Source organism: Anabas testudineus, chromosome 13, assembly GCF_900324465.2.
Source record: "Anabas testudineus chromosome 13, fAnaTes1.2, whole genome shotgun sequence".
Classification (NCBI taxonomy): domain Eukaryota; kingdom Metazoa; phylum Chordata; class Actinopteri; order Anabantiformes; family Anabantidae; genus Anabas; species Anabas testudineus.
This window is the reverse complement of record NC_046622.1, coordinates 4371747-4392848: the sequence shown is the minus strand read 5'-3', so window position 1 is coordinate 4392848 and position 21102 is coordinate 4371747. Positions and strand designations below refer to the sequence as shown.

General features: G+C 41.1%; 1 protein-coding gene across 1 annotated transcript in view; it reads left to right on the top strand.

The window, feature by feature from the left end:
• Positions 1-21102, top strand: part of nectin1b (nectin cell adhesion molecule 1b) — a 70200-nt gene that overhangs the window by 10067 nt on the left and 39031 nt on the right. The window lies entirely within an intron of this gene.

Below are 21102 nucleotides of genomic sequence, written 5' to 3'. Positions count from 1 at the left end.
ATTCAGCGTGTGGTTGTATGCGATTTAAAGGGTTAATCCCGTTGATTTGGTGGTGGGATTTGCTCATGTAATTCTGGTGGAAGTTTCTCTGACCTCTCACCTTTGAAGGGGTCTAACCTCCTCCTGCCTTCCCTAACCTTCCCTTTCATTCTCACACTGTTCATTCTTCAGGACTAGCAGGGGGGTGGGTGTTTGTTTTTGCTGGGAACACCCGGGAAGGAGTGCACCGAGGCGTGAGCGGGCGTGTGTGGGCGTTGCTCCGTACGCAAATACGCACGTCTGTGCGCAGGCCCGAGGCAGCGGCAGCTTCACGTTGCCAGCCCTGCTCCCCCCTGATGCTGACCCACTTTACTTCCCCTGCTCGTGCTCCCTCTTTAATTGCTGCGCGGCACACTGAGGCCATCTGCTCGGCTGAGGCCCGTCGCCATGGAGATGCTGGGAGGCTTTTCGGATTTGCTGTCGACTGACCAACAGGGAAATAGAGGTCAGGGACTGGGGGTAGGGTGCCGGACTGTCACAGGGGCAGCAGAATGGTGTCATTAGATACTTGTCTGACACTGCAGTCCACCTGTATGATTTGAAGTAGATTAAATAATCAATGTCGTCTGTCTGAAAGGCCAAACGTTTCTAAGCGAAGTCAGTTTTCCAGAATGTATGATCCAGTTTTTTCTCCAAGGGTCCTGAGAGCTTTTCTGAACCAGAGGGGGCGTAGTAATCCCTCAATTTAATGTGAAAATTAAATTTGGAATTACATAGATTTCATAGATGCCTAGAATAGCTAGAAAGTTCCATACCAAACAGGACAATGGAAAGTTTTAATCATCTGTTTTTGCCTTTATGTGAAACTTTTCCGCTTTTCCTTTGTGTCCAAAGGCGAAAAAAGTGTCCTGAATATTACATATTACACATTTAATTATTGCTATGAGTGAGTTTCTAGACAATAGGCTATTTGTCTGTGTTAAGATTACCGTGGGCCTCAGTCAGATGTGTATTTAGTCTCATCTGCCTGCTCTGATCACACTGAGCTATGTTTCTTTATCCTCGTGAATGGCTTGGTATCTTTTTTTTTCTTTGCTGCTCCTGCTTATTTCCTTTCCAATGACATGCCTCAGTGAAAAAGCATTTGTGCTTTGTTTCCAATTAACACTCAGGCGTATTTCAGAGCTGTGGTCTGCACAGCTAGGTTGCTGCTTGCTACTCAGCCTGTCAGCTGCACTTGCATTAAACTTGCCCTGCGTATTGTTTAAACATTTACATATTCCATGCCTGCTCCACGGGATCATTTGGCTAAATAGGTAAATGTGCCATTTTATTTCAGGAGAATGTCTTACTTAAACTCCTCTAATCGAGTCTTGGTATTGACCTCTGGCACATACACAGTCCTGAGCTTTGGGAGACACTGTATATTTGCTCCTCGTTTAAAGGTCAATATTGGTAGCTGTCATTTCTGAAGTGCCATTTATAGGTCAATACCTCATTAGTAATCTGGTGGAGTTTGGATCAAATGCAGCTGCTGTCTTGTCTGTGTCGCTGAGCTGCAACTATTTCCCCTTCAAGTTCAAAGTGTCAGAATTTGGTACTGATGCAGAAGCTGATACGATTCATATCATTTAGTTTAGTGCAAATTTGTGGCTTATTTTACTGTCAAGCTTGAACAAATTATCACTTTTATTACAGATTATTTCATGATTATTATTATTTTTTTCCAAATGGTTTGATCTATAGAGTGAAAGAAAATTATGAGAAAGGTCAATTAAAGTTAACAAAGTTGTAAAATTACATTGTCATGACCACAATAGCTTTAGTAAGTGTTTATGTGTCCAGGAATGTTGTCAACATGACACGGTAGACAGGCTAAACTATGACAGCAGGTGTCTGTGAAGTTCTACTACAATGCAGTCTCTTGAGTTACAGTGTGATTGTTTAACAAGAGTCAGGGCTCCTATGAAGGCTGCCAGAATCCACCGACTTTGATGCACTCACTATCTGCATAGATGCCTCAGACAGCTTATTTTGCTCCTCCATCACCTGGCTGTGTGACATGGTAACACAGGAGGCTGTGACAGCGGAAAAGGTAGCTCTGTCAATTTAATGAGTGCTTGATCTCTGAGCTGCCCAAATGTACAGTGGGAGACTCAGAGCTGAAGTTAACAAGACAATGTACCCAGTGCCTGTAATTGGACAGGGCCCTTTTCAGCAGTGTGAAAAGATAGAGAGGCTGTCGGCCGGCTTGCACTCCAGTCAAGGTCATGATGCCGAGTGCTGCATGTGTTGTATTTGCTACCGTGCCCTTCATCCTATCGCAGCTTATCCGCAGCTGCCGTCGTGCAGGGGTGGGGTGAGAACTACTGCGCCCTGTGAGCTTCGCACTAGATTATGTGCTTGGGGAGATTAATCAAATCATATGATGTTATGCTATGAAAGAGTGCCCAAATAAAGTTTCATCCAACCGGTCCTGCCAATATAGACCCCTTAAGCTGGGCAGAGTGTTGTTTTGTTTGTCCTTTCTGCCACTGAAGAGGCAGCACATGTATAGCTTGACATGAACCAGTGCAGTGATGGGAAATAAACTAGCTTTCTAAAGGATTATGTCATGGTGGAGCACTGTGGATGGACCCAGTTAGCTGAAGTGATTTTCATAGTCCTTGTTGTGCCAAAGTCCTGATTGCAGTTTGAATGGAGGCCACGCTAAAGGAGGACTCTAATTACCCTTCTCAAGTGCACATGCTGACTCGACAGTGGTGCCTTTTGATTTGTTTAACAAGGGATGCCTGCCTCCTTTCTCCTTATTTGAACTGAGCTTTATTGCGACTTTTAGTATCACCCAACTCCGGATTCTCTTCTGCAGCTGTGTCCAGGGCTGCTACGCTCAGAAGCCAGCACTAAAAAGAATTTCAGTCCCTTTTTATGGGCAGCAGGGGGAAGAAAGGTTGTTCACTATTCAACAGAACGCTTTCCACTCCACCATTCAGCTGAATATTTATTTATTTACCCTCCCATTGCCATTTTGGTCTGCGGAATCCCCGGAGAGTAAAATGCATTAAGCCACTCACTGTATTTACTTGTGTTGGATTGATGCTGATGTGTGAGGGCAGGCCAGAGGATGAAGGATGGGAAATTGATCATTGGTGAATGAGTGTCAGGGGAATCTTGACATCCCCAACTGCTTTTCACGCTTTGAGCTTGGAGAAGCCATCAAGCAGAAACTCGGTGCCATCTGAGAATACAACTACTTACCACATAGATTAAGACATTGCTATTTGTTCAGGCATGCACACTTCAGTGGTGTGCTTTATTTGATTGTACAGGATAATTGACTCACCCTGCTTGTTTGTAACCTCCCTAGGTCATTATAACTTTCAAATGTACATATGTCAGGGTAGTGACATAATAAAATCTGAAATATTTTCTCCAGTTTGCAGAAGTTGCATTTGCCTTTCATTTTCATAATTTCTCTGCGATGTATTTACTTCAAATTAACAAACATTGCTCTTTGACTTGCAGTGATTTCAAGTCAAGCCAGAGAAAAACACAGAAAATGCAAAATGATGTTTTAGAAAAATCTTCTGAAGTTAGTCATCTTCAATCACAAGCACACAATTAATCATAACGATCACAGCAGGAGGAACTGGTTAAGTACAGCTGGCTGTGAAGATAGCCACAGTGTTATTATATTGTGAAGGAAAGTAGTATTATGGTAGAAAAATGGCAAAGTGATGGGTAGATGAGCTGTTTTTCGCACTTATATTAAAAAAAAAAAAAAACGCTGTACAAAATACAGTCATTTGTATGATCGTGTAATAGTATAGGACTGTTGTGGCGAATCTGTCTTTTGAGTATGGGAATGACAGTCACGCATTTGCAAGTTAATCCCTGGAGCAAAGGTCTGGTTTATTTAACATTTACACAAAGAGTGTCTCCAAAACTAAGCATAGCTAAGAGTCTGTATTCTGCAAATATAGTTTGAATAATGAATGATATCCTTTTAAAATTCCCTGCGAGATAAACAAAAGCCAGGAATGAAAGGCTTATCTATGTGCCTTTGAGGTTTGTCTTCCCACACACCTTGAACAGTTCTCATCTTACTTTTTTTTTTTTTTGGAAAGGCCTGCAGAAATTTAGGAGGAGAACCAATGAAAACTACCATTAAAGGCTGTGTTATATTGTGAATTAGAGGCATTTCAAGGATGGGTAGCAGGATCTCCCAGGCATGAATAAGCTCTTTGTGCTGCATGTGTAGACTCATTTGTTTAGCTCGTCTAGATGCAGACAGTACTGATTTTCATGCGGTGAATGTGAAAGTAGACTTTATGAATAACGAGAGGATTACAGGCATTACCGTTTTATGATAATGGAAGTTTATTCGAATCCACATAATTGTCGATTATTTCTTAGTGTTTTTTTCGGGAGTCTAAAACTTGCTCCCACAGGTTTGATGCCTGAATATGCAGATTGGATTTGCCTTTTTAAAACGACCAAGAACATTATTGCAAATCAAAATCAGTTCTCAACTGATTTCTCTGGCTAAACAAAGGTTTAATTTAAAAAAAAAAAAAAATCATTTCGGATTAATGTGCATATTTTGACACGTTTACTTTCACACAGCTATTAAAAGTTGGGACTGAAATATCAGCATGTGCGTCACGCCTCTTCTCTCAGTCAGGTAACGTAGCCATGGGCGGCTAAGGCAACTTCCTCTACTAGTTTATTCAGAGGATTAATTAAATAAAGTTAATTAATATTCCTGACTGGTTATGTCTTTCAGATTATTCACCACCATGATTGAACCATAGATTTATGATTAATATTTATAGGAGACTGTCAGGAACTGTCAGCCTTCTATGAATCAACAAGGCTTCAAGACTCAAGAGCCAGATGATGTGCTATAAATCAAAGGCTGAGCAGGAAAAAATCCCACCAAGATGAATAAAAAGGATTCAGTTAGATATGTGTAACCTTTCAGCAAGAAGACTGAACTCGGTGATTTATTTAGACAAAGCTGTTTGCTCCTCCCCCTTCTATTATATGTTGTATTTATTGGAGGACATGAACATGTGCAAGAAGCTGAATGAGCACATGACCACAGCTTATGCATCACAATGGAGTGTGTGCAAGCTTCTCTTTCATTGCATCACACATCAGCAAGGTACTACCATACTATCCAATCCTGCAGAGTGCTTGCATGTGTGATGTGTGTAAGTATTTTTAGTAACACACATCATGCACAAGAAGAGGTCTGTGTGCCCAACGCAGTGTGTCAGGACAGCATCCGTCAGATGCTCCTTAACTCTTTGCCCAGAACTCGCAGAAGGGGTATGTTTGTACCCAGCACTGGAGGGGGTCACGTGCTGACCTCATTGTGTGCACGAGTAAGCGCACTCTGCAGCATCAGTGTGCAGCTTCCCTGCACATAACGAGAAAGCGACTTATCTCACTGCTTATAGCTAATTGATTGATTTCCCTGGCACAAATATCCTAGACAGAAACATTTTTTTATCCTCTCAAGTCGGTTAGAGAGGCAGGGGAAGCAGTGAAAAATGAAAATGGGCCCCTTCTCTGAAAATGACAAGATTTAATATTTTTATCCCTAGAAAGGAACTGACACGCTTTATTACTCTTTGCCTCACCACCCCCGCCCATCCCTCATGGAGCGCTGTGTGCTACACTACTTCTGCACTGCAATGGAAAAGCACTTTGCAATGAAAAAAACAAGTTGCTCCTTCGTAAACACAGAGGTTAATGTCTTATTTACAAGCTGCAGCCCCAGTGGTTGACATGTTTGGCACAAATATCTTGCTGTCTTTTTGTGGCAGCGCAGGCAAAGGTAATCCAAGACGGGCAGATCCATCTTTCGTTGTCCTCCTCTCAGTGTCTTAGCCTTACAGAAGTCTCATATCCCCCCTTCCTGGACCTTCAAAGATTGCAACTGACCTGCTTTCTTCTCTGGTACATTAACTCTTGCAGCATGTGCTGCTTCACTGGAGCAGATGCTGCCAAAAGAAAACAAAGCTAGCAGGCCAGGGGGTTAATCACACTCATCTAGAGGTCTGTCAAGCTGTTGCCAGGTGTGTCACACTCAAAGTACACTTGGCTTCCATTTGTTCTTGCTTTTTGATCCCTACGTTTCACACCAAGTGCAGGTTGTATTTGTGAGTTAAAAAACAGTATCTAATCAAAATCAAGGATCTGCTTAATTTCATTGTAGCCTGTACGACACCTTTATGTGTCCTTAAGTGAAGTCTTCTTGGTTGAAAGTAACTTTAAATAGGAATTTATATTTATGACTGACGCTCATCAAACAGCCGTTGAATTCTGTTTTCAACAATTGGCAACAACTCAATATCACTGTAGCTAAAAAACAAAATCACCTTGAATATGTTTCTGATATCCATGTTATTACTATGTGCTAAAATTGTTGGTCTTTGTGTTTGTTTGTTTTTTCTATTATAACTTTGTGACACTTGATTTCACATAAAGTAATGTAACGTGATCATTCTGTCCTCTGCCTGGTCCACAACAACACGAGGGCTGCATAAATACATTTTTGCAAGGAAGAAAAATAGCTATTCCTTCTCCTTCACTGATCTGTAACATTCACATTGCAACTCAGATGGTATTGCTTGTGACAGATTGTGTTCGAGTGAGGCTAGACTTGTGCATCAATATGTCAGTGAGATTTTCTATTATGGTGGCTCTTGGCATTATTTTTTACTTTATTTTCATTTGTAACCAGCAGGGAAAATAACTTATTTCTTTAAAAGGGAATCATAAATGACTAGTTTTGGCATGTTTAGCTCATTTGAGAATGAGGTTGATACATAATAAAGAGCATCAAGGTTGTCTCTCGGCCTTGTATTGTTACAAAACACAATGTGGAATTTTCCAAGCTGGTGTTTTCTCAGTTAATTTCTTGTAAACGCTGTTATATTCTTATCATTTCTTTCAGTTCCCTGTGATGCATTTGTGTGGTAAAATGCCAATTCCCTCTTTTGAATGTGTCTCCTTAGCCACAGCTGCCTACTTTGATAGCTAATGGCTATGTTCTGTGCTGCAGTGCTGTGAGCTGAGTGTGGCGTGATGGCATTTGTTCTGTCTGCCCAAGGCCTGGTCTGTCATTGTGTATCAGGCCAGCCAGTGGCCATGACTCACACATGAACCCTCAGGGTGCTGGAGCTCACTGAAAAAACATTCACCACCCGGAAATACATATGGCAGAGTCAGGGAAAGGGGGGATGCAGGCTGTAGGAGATGTGAGTGAATATTTTCACATCACAACAGCTGAGGCTGCACAGCCCTTTTCATCGTCTCTGCAGATTTGGGACTGAGCAGTTATTATTAAGCTAATTTTGCACTGTGTTCGCCACGGTTCTCTCTGTAAGCAAACAGCGCGTCCACCTCTGTGACATCTGCTTCTTTGGCTTTCCTGTTGATATAGTTGATCTGTTTAGGCACTGACCTTTCCCTGGTCTTCTCAGTCACAGTGCTGCTCGTGCTAACCCTGCAGTGCTTGTTCATTTTCAACAAACTACTGTTTTGTGCTGTTTCAGGCATAAAAACCGTATCGGTATCTGCGTTGCAGATAAATGTGTGCCCAGGAATGATGTAGCATTTACAACAGCAAATGTTGTAAAGGTAAAAGCTTTCTTGACCTGGCCATGATTACATTTCTATTTGATGAATTAATGATTAAGAAGAGCAAAACAAACATTTACAAAAGCGAAAATGTCACTGCTAATTACTTTAACCTGTGTTTTGCTGATATCATCCGGTTCCTGTTTCACCGCCTTTGCCTGACTTTCTGCTTCCTCTGACGGCTTCATCTCACACGCTGACATATTTTCAGAAACATATCCATCAGTAGATGTCAGGGAGAGCCCCCCACCACCACCACCAGCACCGACAAGAACAGTGGCCGCTGTATAACATCATCTATCATCCTGGGGCCTTTGTTCAGCATCCTGTGTCGTACGGGGGAAAGCAGCCAGCGTGAGGGTGGCATTCTATTTGATAGGCCAGTGCAGATGCTAAACGACAGTGACACAAAGAGGGGGCCCACCACACAGGTCCTGACAGGGCTGTTTTCCATACAGAAAAGGCTTCGCTTGACTTAAAGGCCCAACCCAAAATCAGATCACATCAACTCTTTAGACCCCTCTTGGCCTGGTTTTGATGTCCCTCAATAACAAACACTGAATCTAAGAAATTGAAATCTCCTTTAAAGTGCTCAGTGATGGTTTCTTTGCCCTTGTGTTGCTTAAAAATTCTATGTATGAGGTTGATAGGAACTCACTTGCAACGTGTTCTGGCTGTGACAGAGTTAACTTTTGGTTTGTTTTGAATTTTAGAGCTGAACCATCAACTTTACTACAACTTATCTAACATGTAACATCAACCGTGTGTCCTGTTGAAGTGTCCTAGAGCTAAAAACGAACCGTCGTCTATTGTCTTATTGTAAGTCGACCTGGAATAGAACCCTTGCCAAATGCCCCAAGAGTAAGCGTAACAAAAATATTCATTATGCCGTTTCAGTTTACCTTGTATTCATTTTCTCTGATGGCCTTGAGGAAAACTGCTGTTCAGAACTCTTTTGTTAAAATTCTACAGTACTTCCATATCTGCAGTTACTTCATATCTGTTGTTGGGATTGGGATACATGTACATTGACATGTCTCCCTGCTGTCAGATTACACAGTTGTGATATTTGCAAAGTTATCTGTCTTGCTTAGGTGTGTCAAGACTGGTTTTGGATTTAAATCAGCCGTATCTGTACAGTATCAGTACGGCAGCAGCTGGAGGCAGTAATCTCACAATGTTTCTTATAAAGTCATTTTCACTGTACTTCCCATGTATTCAAAATATATTTCAGAATATGCCAAAGGACGCTGATGACCCAAAGTTCTGTTTTGATTATCAAAAATCCAAAAGAACTTACTGTCACAATGTGTTGCAAATATGTGTCCAGCACCAGAAGGAGAAGAATTATATTAATGGCCTCATTTCAAAGCTCTTTCTATGCAACTTTGATGTCCACTCAGTCTCATTGTGTGGGATCCATTAGCGAGAAGAAAAGCTCGCCTTAATTTGCCTCTAGTGGAATAAATGAAATATAAATGTAGAGTATTTATAGATCTGAAGTGGCTCTGTGAGGATGTGCCTCTTTGAACCCAAAAGTAATGAGAATACAGATAAAAGCAGTGGACACGTCGTGTTACAAACTCACAGGTGACTGATTGTCCATCTGGAGCGTGTAAGACTTGTAGGTATTCATGTGTATTCTCTGTGGTCACTGTAGATGATCTGCAGAGCTGGAGACACTTTGTTTGTCAGCAGGAAACGTGTGAACATCAAATATTACAGATTTTACCAAAAGTTAGACAATAAAACAAAGAAAAACTGAAGAAATTATGTGGTGTTGGTCTGAATCCCGCTTTTAATCCAGAGATTTTGAATAAGAATTCTAACAATGTTGGTGCACTTTATTTTTAACATTTGTGCTATTTTCACAAGGAAGTTGGTTCTTATCTGAATACAAATATAACTAAAGGATTGTGAAGCCTTGGCAGAAATTACAGCATATGTTTGAACCCTCGTGCTTTCTGGAAAGCTTTTGTGAAAACAGGTTAAAATGACTAAAGTGACGCACCATGCGTCACAGAAGTGATGCATGGTGCGTCACTTTAGTCATGGTGCTAAAAAACATTTGCAAAGGAGTCGCACTGAGCTTTTGAAGCCAGAGTCCCAAACAGACAACATAGAGACACGGATGATTTAGACAGCCGTCATTATCTAGAGCGTTAAAGACACACCGTGACATAGACGATGATTGTTTTAACTCAGGATTGGTGGCAGGTATCGTTTTATTTAGTTTTGAACAGGTTTACCCATGTGTTTGAGGGTGGACTCACTTGTGTGTGGGCAGATAATCCCACTTCTTGCCAGTTTCTCTTCAGTTCTGTTCAGAGACTATCTCTGGTTATGACACAGCTACATTTTCTGTTCAAAAGGATACTTCACATGTACCATTGGGCAAGAGATGGATTTAGTGACTGCAATTCACTGTCTAGCATCTTTCACGAAATGCAGGAATTGCAAGTGTCAGTCTTTGGTTTTTGTAGACTAAATGTCTGACATTTGCGTCAGCATTTACCACTTCTGTAACTTTTACCACTTCTGTAACTTTGTGGACTGTAGGGATAATGAATTGGAGGCTTGTGTGCTGCTGGCGTGCCATAATGTGAAATTGTTATAGAAATGTTGAGAAACTAAACTAAAGGCCACTCGTGACGTGCTCACCACTGAGAAATCTGACTCATCACACGAGGGCTTGGCTTTCAGCTTGGGGTAGAAGTGACCAATTTTGTTTGTCTGGCGTTCTATCTGTTATTTATAGTAATAACCCAAGGAAGAGTTTGTAGTCTAGCTTTTTGTCTGTCTGCTTCATCTGATCCTTAAACGGTAACAGCATCTCTCCATCAAGCTTGCCCGTCTTTGCTGCAGAGCTGAAATTTCACCCTGCTCTCTCTGAGAGCACACGGATGCCATCATTTTTAGATATGCCACTGCACACTCCATTTCCATAAAATGACAATGAGCAAGGAGTACATTGTGTTTTAAGAACAAAACTATAGGTGATTACCCAGATAGCTTTAGATAAAATGCCAACAAGCTGGGATTTTATTTTACTTTTTTCTCCAGGAAATGAGGATTTTTTTTAAATTCCTGACATAACGTCTAATAGGTGACAGGTGAGAAGCATCTGAAAAGCCTGCTGCCGAACACAAGCTGTTTCCTGTGACAGCTTCATCTGTGAAACCATATTCTCCAAGGGCTCAAAGTCTGCCCAGGGATCACTGAGACCGTTTAAGATTACATGTCTGCTGGCAGAGAGCAGCAGATAGGTGAAAATAATTGGCTTCGTCACCAGGCGCCCCTCCACCTCCCCTCCCCCTTTACTTCTGGCGGTGACGACAAACGGAGTGACACAGCGAGGTAAGAGGAGCCCAACCTCCCTACACCCACCTGAGTTGCTTGTCTAATCCGCACCAATGCTGTTACCCTGCTCCTGTGGCATATAATCAAGAGAGGGAACCCTTCTGCCCCCCACTGATTGGGTGTAAAAGAGGTTGCAGACCTAGTTTCATGCAATTAGTGGAGGAATGCCAGACGCTAATGGAACACAGAAGTGTTGGCAAAGCATTATGATGGGATTGTTGGGGCTTCGAGAAGTAAAAAGAGGACATTTGCCCAGAGGAAGAGTAGCACTGTACAGTATATGAAACAATAAACTGGAATGGACGTGGGGGAAATTATCCACACACAGCCTGCTTTTGGGTGCGGGGCTTATTAAAGAGAGGGGGGCAGGCATTGAGGGAAAGTGAGGCTGCTCAGCATAACATGATAAATATTATTGAAGTAATACAGATGGTTAGGCACAGGGGAGCACTCTGGAGGGAAACAATAGTGAATGGGTATTTCTGTAGTAATTAAGCTCTAATTTGTGTTGACGGCAGATACAGTGTTGATGCTCTTGCTCGGCCAAATCTGATTGGTGACAAACGAGGGGAGGAGACCTTTTGTGTTAACACAAAGCAGCTCCGAGGAAAACCAGGGCATCTGAACTTGGGAATTTATTATTGATGCTTTAAATGTCAGGTTTTGAATGAGCGGACTAAACATCACAAAACGGCGATGTTTAAGCTGAAAGGCAATGCTGCTTCAGACGTCTTGATGAGACCTGGCAGCTTTCAGAGGTGTAAAATTAGTGCAGAAATACTCATGTGCAAGTCATTTGGCTTGTTTATGTACTTGAACATTAACAAGGCACCCTGTTGAGTGTGTTGGGTAAATGTGTTGTGTGTTAGAGTTGACTTTTAAGGAAGAATCTATAAGGTAATGATAATTTTTCGTCAAGTAAAGTAAATTACTTTACAAAAAAAGAGCTCAAAACCAACATATGTGCAAGATAAAACACAGAATAAACATATAATATATTATATCTTATATTTATATAGTATTTGAGAAAGGTTTGCTTTCTAAATGACAACAAATTTGCTGTTATTGTTATGTCGTTTAAGTTAATTCAACATAATAAATGGAGGTTTTGTGTTTTATACTCACACGAAACTGTATTCTAGCTTGACTGTGAATTGTGATACTTGAGTTTAAGGTCGGTACTGCTTAAATCTCCACTGTTTTATTCATGTGAGGTCTATCAACAGTGAGTCATGCACTGAGCAGGTGTTGCAGAAATAAGGATGCATCATGGGGGGAAAAAGTGGAGCACTGCTAGTGCAGCAGTAGTTGAGGAACACGTCTTGGTTGGCTCGATGGCGTCCTTGTTAACGAACCACTTAGAAGACTCTAACCCTCACAGATAATATGAAAACAGCGAGATATTTCTGTAAGTGTAGCAGATGCTCTGAGTTAGAGGGGATTGTAATGTCACCACCTTCAAGTGAATCTGCAGCTGTAGGGAGTTTCGAACTATTTCTCAAACAGTCTCTCAGGTATTCTTCTACTTTTTTTGTTTGTCCTTCCCCCTTTAAAAAAAAAAACAGCGCTGCCAAAGTGTCACTGGGGGTTTTAAATAAATAATCACAATATGCACTTATCAGATGACAGCTCTGCATGCTCTGCACCCTCCGTGTTCATCTCCTGGAAGTTCAGGTTTGAGCGTTGACAGGAAGGACAAGTTCCTGCCTGCATCTACGATGCCAAACCAACTGTCTCCTAGCCACTGTTGAAACAATTACTCATAACACCAGGGGCTCAGCCGACTGAATAGGGCTGTTGTTCTGCTGTTTCCATGTGAATATTCCGCACATGAATCATTCTTAAAACTCCTGAACCTGTACAGTTTACACAGACCTTGACAGCGGTTCACTGTCAGCTCACAGATATTGAAGGCAGGATATAACTGAACTGTCACCTTGTGAAAGCTCTAAGAAAAGCTCACAATAATGACATTTGCTTGGATTTAAAAAGACCAAACATGGGGGGGAAGTAAAGGAAAAGGAAGGTGCTTCCCACACTATAAGGCTCTATTATCGCCTGCACTGTTTGCTCCAGAGCCCCAGTGTCCTTGGTGCAGATGTTAGAATTTCATGTGTAGTTACAGCATTTTCATAGCCTTTCAGTCACACTCCTCTTTATGGATAATGGCAGGGGATGGGCACTGAGTGGCTGTCAAACCTTGAAGCGTGTTTGCACACAGCAGAGATCGAGGCGTGTTTGGCTGGCGGCGGTTCTCGTGAGGGTTCAAGCGTCTCATATTGGCGATGTCGTGGTTAGTGAAATGTGTAGAAATTATATGTGACTCTGGCCAGAGAGTAAGCTGCGGCAGAGGCGGCCACACCCGGGTCGCCCACATGTCTCCACTAAGCCAAAAAAAAAAAAAAAAGCAGTGTGGTGACATCATCTGTTGACAAAGCTGTTTAACCGGTCTGTGGATGGGAGTTGTAATCTAGAAAAGCCGTTAAACTCACCCCCAGGTGGTTTGGACTGGTGTGTGTACGTTTGTTAAAGAGGGAGTGTTTGTACAGTGTGTATATCCATTAGGGGTTTGTTTGAGTTTGGGAGAAGTGTATTGAGTGTGTTATTTAGCCACTATGAAAGCTGCGGATTAGCATGGTCGAGTTTGCATAGTGGACTCCGCATTGCTAAATAGACTCACAAATGTGTTGTATTACGGTGGTGTAGGGAGGTGTCTGTGTCTCTGATCCACTATCATGCAGTGAACTGCTCTAAATAGTAAGCCTGGTCTATGTCCTCAAAATCATCCCAAGTGATTAATGTTTAGAGGAAAAAGAGGATATTGTAGAACACAGTTACCTGAACGAGAATAGCATTTCCCAGGACTCATTTAACATTGGATATACAGTGAAATACTGCAGAACTGACAGTCATATCTACCCCAGAGCTCTGGATCGTGCTCACTCTGAACCATATTTAACCCAGGTTTAACCCAAATGTCTAGACATCGTTTGACCTGCCAATCACCAAGACGCTCGGCTTTGTTCACATCATCACACGTTTCTTGGCCTCCTGTGGAATCTGCCAACTTAAAAAGTTGTGTCGTGAAACTGTAATTATACTAGAAATGACCAGTTTTCCTGATTTAAGAACAAGAAATATTATCCTACATGACGTGTGGCACCAGGAACAGTTTTTCTTCCCTCTATCAAGCTCACAGCACTGTGTCAATGCCAGGCTGACTGCTGTGAACAAATATTTCTTAATGCGGGAGCACAAGAGTCAGAGAAGAATGACTTCAGTTCATTTTAATAGAATGGTTGAAGTAGAGCCAAAGGCAACATGGACCCATTAATTCCCTTCATTATAAGTCATATTGCTGATATATTTACCTGAAACATTAATTTGAACATTGTGGCACAAAAACAAAATGAATGTGTTTGAAATGTTCAGTTAGGATTTTACACCACACTTTTCATGCCAGGATTGTCTATGTATATATATATATATATATATATATATATATATATATATATATATATATATATATATATTTTTTTTTTTTTTTAAAACCTATACCGTGATATTGCAGTTAAAATTTTTATGTTGCTGGCAGATCTTGCTTTAAAGCTGAAAGTCATAGATGATTTCCCTGCTCAGATTGTTGAGATGAAACTTTTCACAGAACTCAAATGTGCTTAATGGCAATTTCACCTCGAAAATCGTGCATCTTTTGAAAGCAGGATCGGTTCTGACACCATTACCTTACCATTCTGAAATATCACATTTTCACACTAAAGACCGTGAAACAGCCTTATCACACCAACCAGCCCTCTCCGTCTGCTGCTGTTAGCCGTGCACTGCTCTCGCCTGTCTCATTCATACTTAGAGGCTTCTTTTTACCTCAAATATATTCACTTTTCTAGAAACCATTTGCATTTGTCATATCATACTTCCTGTGTTGTATGTTGTGTTAGTTTTTATTCCGTAGCCTCATCCACCATTAAGAATCTATCAGTGTGTTTTTTTACCTGCAGTGAACCAAATGCTTCCTTGTCTCTGAGATTACTGAGGAAGAGAAGAAGCTAAAGCAATTGGACATGCTTACTTGTTGTTTTTACACTGAGCCCTGCTTGTTCACACATTTTATTGGCCAAAATTATTAAGCAGCCTGCCTGCAATTTAATAAACTTGTTTTATGCCTGTGAATATTGTAATCCTGTGGGCTGTTTACTCATTCTTTTTATACCCACATTACAGAGCGCTATTTCTTCTCAATGGCACATCTGCTAAATGCATCTGCGAGACGGGGGCCAAGGCTGGAAACCAGGTGTGATGGCAAACCCTAGCATTACACAGAGAGTTCGCATTAGTCAGGCAGAACTTACATCCCTCCCTCATTGACTGTAGAACCTCTCAAACATGCACTGTAACATAGATTTTGAACAGATTTTTGGAGGATTTAAAATCAAACCAATTCTACCCCTGAGCTTGTCTCAGCCCAGCTGAAGCGGCGCCGAGTCCTCTTCACATCTGCTATATGTAACTGTAGCAGGTAAATGTGGTGAAGACACACTTACGAAGACACTCTTTGTAAAAATGTCACTTTGGAAATTTGTCCACCCAGGACATCATAATATTTTGCAATATTTGCTCCTGGCTCAAGTGTAAACATAAGCACTCATTGGAAGGGAAACCATGATAACAAGTTTCTTGGTAGACTTGACTCCAAAGACAGACTTCTCTAACGATGTGAGCCATGCTACACTTGAAAATGTAGCTGCTTAGTGGTGTGTTACAGTAAACTCATCCTTGAATGTTATACAGAACGTGCTTATGTTGTCTCACATGCGATATCATATGAGCATCTGCAGCACATTTGATGCATTTTTTTTTATCACCTGTGAGACCCATGTGTGAAAACTAAAAGCTATTACTGCCACAAATACAGCTACACTCCTGTGTCTGTGAAGCAAATACACTCTGCTTGCTTTTTGCACTATATAGAAGTGTGACTTCACCACATTTACCTGTCACACCTGTTACTGAAAACATTCTCAAAGACTTTCTTTAACATACGCAGGACCACACACGCACGACTGAATGCAGCCTTGTTTACATTAACAACAGTCCCTGTGCTGACATGTTGGGTTGTTTGAGCAATGGTTCAACATATGTTTACTCAACATGAAAATATTAAACATATGGGTTCAACACTAGGCTGAAAATCTTAAAACTCTGATTAAAATGAGTGTATTGATCTTCTCAGTAATTGTTAAGGATGTAGGATAAATGAAATGTAGGGAAAATAATGTGTCAGTTCCACAATAATCAAATGCACATTATAGTATAAATACACATTTTTCTTGATAGCCCTTCACTGTCCTTTAATTAGCTTAATTAAATCATTCAGCTGTGTTCTCATCATGGTCTATAAATAAGCCACATTTTTATTCAGCTGTTCCTCAAGGATATTTTCTGCTGCTTTGGTTCCATAATGCAGTTCTAAGCTGTGCACTGATGCTCATATGAAAATTTGATGCACTACACGCTCGGTTCTCCCCTATCGCCATGCAGGGGCAAAACATGCCTCTCTCTCCCACATTCCCATTTGATCTGGCACCCCAGCTGTTTCTTTGCTCTCTGTCCTCTCCATCAACCTCCCTGCTCTCTCTCCCCCTCTCTCTCTCTCTCTCTCTTGCCTCCATTTTTTAAAATTCTCCTCATCTCTTTAAATGTGAAAAAATAAAAAACATTGCAGGCTTATGTGTACCTCTATTGCACTGGTCTGGTACTTCCAGATTCCAAAAAGAGCTAGTGAGAAGCTTATTTCTCCTCTTCATGAAAAATTCACCCCTGTCTGACCTTTTTGGTGTCAGGAATCGCAAGAGCAATGGAACATGGTTTCTGGGTGCTTTTAAGGAACTGCCTGGGGAAAACTGCCATACTGTCCTAAAATGCACTTAGTCTGCTGCTTTGGACCCTTTGTGTGACTATTTCTGGCCATTAGGCCCTGACTTCAATAACCAAAGTGAGATCAAAACATAGTGGGCAGAAAAGGAAATACTTTCATATTGATCTTAAACACATCTAATTTCTGCGGCAAACCATCGGTGGTCTTTGAAATGACTTTGTAAAAGTTCCGGCAGTCCCTCACACTTACTTTTCCAAACATCTATTCCTTTATCAGGGACTTTATTGTTTACAGTGTGGGTGTTGCACATTCACAAGGTAGAGTGCAGTATCTTAAACACATAAAAAAGAGACAAAGGGAAGACAGCAAATAGAAGCTCCGTTTGATAAAATGAATCTCTGAGGACTGAGAGTGCTCATCTCTGTTTTTCCTTTTCCCATCCCACTGTTTGTCTATTTTTGTGTCTCTCCCAGCCTTTCTTATAAACCTCCCACACGTTCTTTCAAAAATGCCATCCCTCTACTGTATAATCGTAGTAGGTAACTCTTACCCTTGAATGTGACAGCGTTTGGGATGTGTGAATGAAAATTTAAACAAAGATTTCCTTCTCAGTCAGTTATTGGAAAGAAAACAGGAGGCTTTTCACAGCAGGAGAGGTTTCTGTGTTCACTGGTTTCTCCTGTCAGTGGCCTCTCTTAGGATCTGCTGCACGACTCTGAAGCCCACAAAGCAGGTCGTATAGTCGGTATAAACATGTCAGAGCCAAAAGTCAGGGTGATCGCGTCAGCAAGGTCAGTCAAGGACAGTGCCGCCCGAAGGATAGGACACACACACACACGTACACATGCCTTACCATGTAATAGTGCTGAACCACTGTTTTATTCATGCTCTCACTGTGTTGAACTTATTGAATATTTGGACAAGATGAAATTTAAATGCATCTCCGACGTTGTTTTTATTCATTAGCGACTCAAGGTTTAGAAGCAGGCCATTTCAAGTCAATGAATTCGTAATAGACTACAACTTTAATCCTGTATGTAGGTGTTTGAATCCAAACGGCTGCTACGTGAAGTGCATGTAAAATATTCAACTAATTTCTAAACTTAGTGCAGTTATCCTACAACAGCACTGAGACTGTTTCTGTAATCTGAGCAGCCTCTCTGTTCCTCAAAAGTTTGGATTAATGTGGTGTTATTTTAGATAGAGGCTGGTTCAAGGGCATCTCTGTTAGATCTTCAAAGATGAATTGCAACAATTCTCCAAGAAAGAACAGAAATAGTAATCAGTTTTCAGTTCATGGCATTCTACTATGATAAGGAGGAATTATGGGCAAGAGTTAAGGTGTCAAGCAAGTGCTCGACAGCAGCTTGTCTGATTACGTTAACCGTCAGCATGGTTAAAATAGAAATGTCAGCTCAGTCTGTGTCAAATTGTTGCCTCAGATGCGAGGTGAATGCCAAACACCGCAGCTTTATATAATTCAAGGCACAGTTTTGAATGGTTATTACTACTAGTGACATCCATACATTTTAAACTGAGCTCATTGCCGCCCTGCAAGTATCACAGTTTACTTGTGATACTGTTCGGGTTCTTGCACTTGAAAACTCTTCAGACTCGACTCACTAACTCAGGAGTCTCAGCCCTTCGCAACACACCAAGGCCCAGTTGATTAAAATGCCATTATTTTGGCGTTGTAAAGATCAGTATAGCATTTAATAAGAAAAGCTTTCATACTTATGAGTTAGAGCTTTATGAGTTCTTGGGAGTTAATTTATCCCTCTGGCATTTGGAGTCTTCAGAACAATTAGATTCTATAGAGTGCAGGAATAGGCGTGTTTTCAAAATGAATGAATGCACCCGTGCGCTTCAACAATGTTTTATTTGAGTGTTTTTGCACCAAGTGATTTTATTTTGTAATAGGTTTGTACTTTTGGTTTGTATTTTCATCTATCTCTTCTATCAATTTTCTTCTATCATACACACATCCACTCATTTGCAACTAAAACAAGTTGCAAGTCAATGCTTGTCAGAGTCACTGGCATTCACCTGATATTTTAAAACATTTGCTTTTAGCAGACACTTTCATCCAAAGCAACTTACAAGTGGGGTACAAGTATCCCACATGGAGGGTGGTGATCTTACTTCGACTCTATCCAGCCACCAAACATCATACTGCTCTGTAACAGGTGGTGCCGTGATTGGCTTGTCACAGCAACACAATGCGAAAATTTGTACATGATTGGTTGGTTATTTTCCAGCAGCAAGCAGAATGTGACAAGTGACAATTACAAGATAAATGGTAAAAAGTGGGTAAAAGTAGTGTGAGAGTAGCACAAGTAGATTAGTAGTAATTATTTGCATGTTGGTGGTTAGTCACAGATCAGAAATGTATTTATTTCAACATATCGCAGGTTGTTACTTAAAGCCTCTTTACTATTTTCAGACACTTGGTAGAAACGCACAGCTCCTTTATTTGTTCACAGATAGAAACTGTCCGACTGTTACCCAATCCAATTATACTGCCATCTACCCTACGGCTAATCAAACTCTTAATTCTCTTATGGTGCCTCATTCTATAATTGGTTTATGTAGTCAAACTAACAAACAGCGCACATCTAGACTAGTAATCCCCTGACAGCCTCACATGCTGAGTCTGCTAAATTAGCTCCTAACCAATAAACAACAAAAGTTCAGAAAACTTTAAGGAAATCCTACACTTGTTAGGCACATGTAGAAAGCCAGTAGAGACCTGTCATGAAGTATTTGGACAAGAGTTAACACTAACACTGGGGGATGAAGTACGAAGTGAGAAGAATGATTATACAGTGGAATTGTAGACTGCAACATAATCACGTTTCCTGGTCATATTCCTACTGTGTGCCTAGTTTGATGTTTAACAACCCACAATCACTAAGAAATGTGTCGATAGTGATAGTTTACCATCCTTCTTTCACTCTTCCAAAGTAAATGCTAGTCTCATGTTAATCTCTTGGATTAACTGTTCTGTCTTGAACTTGCTTCAAGCTAAGTCTGTATAGTAATTTGCTAATTAAGGAATGAGAATGGATGCTGTTTTGAGAGAGTGCCAACCGTTGACTATAAGTAGTTTTACCTGTTGAGTTATACTGCAGTATTAACAGTACTAAACCCACACAGTGGGTGTGAACGCAGTATTGGCTGTAAGAACTTGGTAATGTGTAAAATACAAAAACACAGACGGGAGGAGTTGGCATGACTTTTACTTTTCGAGAGGCTGCTCCCAAAACAATGTTCAACATAGACAGAAATATGTTCTCCATGCCTTAACGTGAACAAGAATTCATCTTCTGGGAACTCATGATGCCATTTAAGAGTGTTCTTTGTATAATTAGCATGAAGAGGTTTTGGCAGCTTCTCCCGCTATGGGATTTTGTCAGGCTCCCTGCAAAAATGTACAATGGCCTCGCTGATTGCTTTGGTAGCAGCCCCTCCATGACCCTGGCACGGTGAGCATTTACGGTGCTGTTGGAATCTATTTCAGCAAATGGGAAGGAGTTCTTACAGTATAGTGAATGAGGTACTGTATGTTTCTGCCTTACAGAGAGTTGAAATAGCAGCACCAAATAACAACCTTCCCAGCATACGCAGCCATTTGTGACACCTCTCAGTTGTGAGGAGAGAATTATTACAAAAGTACCTGCATAAAGCTTTGCAGTGTGCTTTGAGACCCGTAAATGGTGGCGCTAGGTGAGGTAGAAATAGGCTAGAGTGATCTGAAAAATAATTTTAAAAGAATTGCAGTTTCTCTATACACACTTACTTGGAAAGCTTTGTGTAGATAGACTTGTGAAACAAGTTCCCTAGAGTTTGAGTACTCGTTGGTGATCAAAGGCCTGACTCATTTTAAGTTGTGCAAGGTAAATCGTGTCTGGGCAGGTTGGTGACATTGTTTATGCTCTTCTTTTTGTATTGAAACATAAGCAGCTGGCTGTATGGCCTGCAACTTTTACATCCTGACAGTGGGGATCCTTCAGGTGTTCACTGGAGTGTGTCACGGATGCAGCCAAGCCAGCCGATATGAAGGTTGAGAGCCATCAGCAGAGTTCAACAATGCTTCACACTCCTGCTCTGACTGGTTTGCCTGGTAAGAAAAAAAAAAAAAGCCACACAAACAACCTTGGAGTTGTGTCCTGTCACAGTTCATCAGCCAAGCAAAGTCAAGCTGGCTGAACTGTGGG